Raw genomic sequence first — 4,233 nt, 5'->3', positions numbered from 1 at the left:
CCCTATATGTGAGAGAGGTACTAGTATGGAGGGCTGGGCCAGCTGTCCGATCGCCTGGTTCCTCAACTGTAGCTACAGCTTTTAGTACCCATCCACCCCAAGACTGAGAGAAATGGAGAGTTCCAACTGTTGTTATTTTAGTATCTTATTGTTCCTTTCTCTGTTTTTTGTGCTGGCCTTTCTATTATATCAGGGTGTGAGGGTATAGCTCAGTTCATGTTGTGACAAAGCTCTGTCCTTGTCTCTATGGGTCCCACGTTTCCTGGTGGATTTTGCTAGCCTCAGAGGCTCACTGTGACCCTCCACATAGCCCTTCTCTCTCTCTAGAGGCAAGGGCCACAGCTTACTGAGCCATCATAAGCCAGCAAGGGAGGTGAGGAGAAGCAACCCTCCCTCGCACAATCTCTGTTTCCCAGTATCCATGATTAATCAGGGAGGGGAGGGGAGGGGGGAGCCCGAGCCCGCCCTCTACTCTGGGCTCCAGCCCAGGGACCCTAATAGTAGCAGCTATGGTAGCTGACTTTTGGGAAATAGGACGTGTACAATTCCCTGGGCCGCTTCCCCACAGCAGCCCCCACTCAGTATCTCCTTCGCTGTTACCTCAGGGCCTCCTTCCTTGCACCTGATGTGGATTTGCACTGCTTGGTTCCTCCAACAGCACGGCTTCCTCCTACAGATCCTGACACATGCGCCTCACTGACGAACTGGGAGGCTTTTCACTAGTTCCAGCCAGGCCGTGATGGGCTTCAGGTATTCCAATCAACCTAGCTATCTCCACTGCTTTCAAGAAGGATCTTAATTGGCCCCAGGTGTCTTGATTAACCTGAAACAACTGCCATTTGGTTACCATAGTACCAAGGATTTGTTTAGCCTGGGGCTAACATACCTGTTCCTCACTACTTTACTATAGCCGTCTTGCCTTGGCCCGTCGCAATGTGTGACAAAAGCTTATTGGTGCTAATTGGCAAAGGGGTCCCTGTCATTCACAAGCAACTCCTGTCTCAGACCTGACAAATTCACCACACCTAGGACCCAGAGCAGGGGTGGTGGAATCTTCCTTACAGTGGGGGGGCCACCGGCGTCTGAACTGTGACGCCCCCATGACACCCCTTTCCCCCCAGCCCTCACTCACTCACTCCGCCCCTTCTCCCTGAGGCCCCAATCTCACACCGCCCCTTCTCCCTGATGCCACCCCTCCCTCGGAGGCCACACCCACAGAACGCCTCTTCCCCCAAGGCTCCACCTGGTTCCCCCCTCCGTCGTCCGTTCTTAGGGCTGCTAAAAAGTGCTGGGCCCATGGCCCTCTAAACCCCCCTCGTCCTGAACCCTGACACACAGCCAGGCAGGCAGCAGTGTGTGTGTATGTGACAGAGACTGCTGGGCTGTGCTGAGCCAGTGCGGGAAGTGGGGGCTGATGTCGGGGCTGTCCCGCTCCCCCTGACTCAGGACTGGGGTGTCCCACTCCCCCTGACTCAGTCTGGGGTGTCGCCCCTCCCCCTGACTCAGGACTGGTTGTTTCCAGCAGCTGTCTGAACTTAGGGACAGCGTGCCAACACACTCACTCTTCCACAACACACATGCTCCCCGAACACACACACTGTCTCTCCCCAACACACACACACTCTCTGCCCAGCACGCCCACGGCAGCTGAAAAGCCGCTGGCAATCGAGTTGGATGCCCATGGAACAATGGGATAGAGAAACCTGCCTCGTGTGGCTGCCCACGAGGCATTGCAAACCCTTCCCAAAGCACCCTGCGGCCAGTTGCACAGTGGGATAGCGTCCCACAATGCACTGCTCTCTGTGGCGATCCAAGAGCTGCTAGCCTGGATGCGCTCCGGTGACACAAGCAGCCTAGTGTGGACATGCAACAGCGGCTTAATTAAAACGCTTTAACTAAAGCAGCATAACTCTGTCGTGTAGACGTAGCCTGGCTCCCACTGGGGCCAAGGATGCTCAGGCACTGAAACTAAAGAGCCGCAACTTCCTCCGTAGTTGGCAGGATTCAAACCTGCACAGGGAGACCCCCCCAAGGGATTTCGAATCCACCACCTTAACCACTCAGCCACAACTACTTGCTTTATAGAGCGCTCTCACGACACTCTAGTTCTTTTCTCACTGAGTGATCGTTTCCAATTGTTTCCTCAGACCAGCGTCCACAACACACTCACTGCTGTGCTGTTGTGTAAGTGTGCCCAGGGCTGAACAAGAATTCCTGCTCGTTTCCTTTCTGGCTGGAGCATGAGGAGAGTGTGTTTGTGGCCAGTGATGTTGCTGTAGATTGTTGTAAAATTCCTGCCTCGATAATTCAGACAGTCCCTTTCCCTTCATATCCCCAGTACATCAGTGACTGTAATAGCAGGGGGCAGGTTTTCTGTGGGGCACAGAGCTTTGCCAGGGGGTTGGTGTCTCCTTCCTTTCCTCACCCTGGAGGAAACTCAGCTTTTCATTCCATCTTTAATGTGTCATGGAATAACAACAGCAGCATGAAGAAAGAGGTGGGTAGGGTGGGCCTCAGGGGAGGGGCACAGAGGTGCAAGCGGTGGGCAGGGCAGGACGGAGAGGCACGGGTGGCAGGCTGGGTGGGTCTCATGGGTGGGGCTGAGAGGTGGGAGCGGCGGCCATGGTGGGTCTCAGGGGAGGGGTCAGAGTGGTGTGGGTGGTGGGCAGACCTTGGGGTAGGGGGCGGAGAGGAATGAGCAGCAGGCAAGGAGGACTCGGGGAGAGAGGAGCGAGTGAAAGGTGGACCAGCAGGCCTCAGCTGAAGAGGCAGAGTTGGGTGGGAAGAAGTCCTCCTGTTAACCCAGTGCTATCTACACCGGGATTAGGCTGATATAACTGCATTGCTCAGGGAAGGTAAAATGTTTAACACCCCAAAGTAATGTTGTTACTGACTTAATTTTGTAGGATAGACCTGTCCAAAGAATCACACACACAGCTTGGGAGTAAAACTTCACCTGCTTCTCTGCTTTACAGAATCGAAACACAAGAAACGCTTGTCAGGGCCCAGTGCGGGTTGGCAGGGAGTCAGGTGTGGGCAGACACCATACGTTAGCCAGAGGAAGGCACCATGGATTAGCTGGTTTAAGGCACCTGTCTTCTAAACAGGAGATCCTGGGTTCAACTCCCAGTAGTGGCTTTTGAGGCACCTGGTACTGGCTGCTATCAGAAGACAAATAACAGAGTTAGATGGACCTTTGGTCTAGCCCAGTGTAGCTGTTCTTGTTGTTTAAATTACACTCAGAGGCACTGATAATAGAGTGACTGAAAGTTTGGGTGTGAAGAGCTGATAGGCCAGTGTTCCAGTCCCCTCGCAGATGACCCCCTCCCTCTGGGACAGGGGCAGGTCCGAGCTCTCACACCAAGTGGCTCATTGGGGCTGCCAGAATCTGTGGGCGGCTCATTCAGTTTATGCCGAGGGTTGAGTCCTGCTTTGTGCACCGTGTCTGAGAATGAAAATCCTTACTGAATGAGGGAGGCAACCTAGTGACAGAGGATGTGGAAAAAGCTAATGTACACAATGCTTTTTTTGCCTCTGTCTTCACAAACAAGGTCAGCTCCCAGACTACTGCCCTGGGCAGCACAGTGTGGGGAGGAGGTGACCAGCCCTCTGTGGAGAAAGAGGTGGTTAGGGACTATTTAGAAAAGCTGGACGTGCACAAGTCCATGGGGCCGGACGAGTTGCATCCGAGAGTGCTCAAGGAACTGGCGGCTGTGATCGCAGAGCCATTGGCCATTATCTTTGAAAACTCGTGGCGAACGGGGGAAGGTGGGTGTTTTAATCGCTGTGCAGACATAACGTTAGGATACGTCTACAGTGCAATGAATCACCCACGGCTGGCCAGTGTCACATTATTCAGGATCATGCGGCTTGGGCTGTAAAGTTGCAGTGTACAAATACAAAGAAACAAGAGCAAAAACCGGTTGCCTTTATAGTTAGATAGCTATAGATACATGGCAAATAGCAACAAGAATCAGCGTAGAGCTGGATCTAAAAAAATGAAAGATTAATCTTTGCTCTACAAATAATAACTACTGATAAATGGTAATATAAAAAAGGACCTCAAATTCCTTCGTAATTTGATGGTTCTTGGAACTTCCAGGCATATTGGCTAGAATTTTCGAGACACAGATTGTCAGAAAAACATTACACGCTGAGTGCTCCACCTGAAACAACAGCAAATACTGTTGCCTAGATAGATAGATACATTGCAAAGAGCAACAAGAATCAATG

The 4,233-nt window shown here is 52.3% G+C and overlaps 1 non-coding gene across 1 annotated transcript; it reads right to left on the bottom strand.

Moving 5' to 3' along the window:
• Positions 1–1,989: 1,989 nt before the first annotated feature.
• TRNAS-CGA (transfer RNA serine (anticodon CGA)) lies at positions 1,990–2,074 on the bottom strand. The gene has a single exon. It is a non-coding gene; the product is annotated as a tRNA-Ser (tRNA).
• Positions 2,075–4,233: the final 2,159 nt, after the last annotated feature.

The sequence above is a fragment of the Caretta caretta genome, chromosome 28 (assembly GCF_965140235.1).
Source record: "Caretta caretta isolate rCarCar2 chromosome 28, rCarCar1.hap1, whole genome shotgun sequence".
NCBI classification, from domain to species: domain Eukaryota; kingdom Metazoa; phylum Chordata; order Testudines; family Cheloniidae; genus Caretta; species Caretta caretta.
Note: the sequence above shows the minus strand (reverse complement) of the source record. Positions and strands in the feature narration are given on the sequence as shown.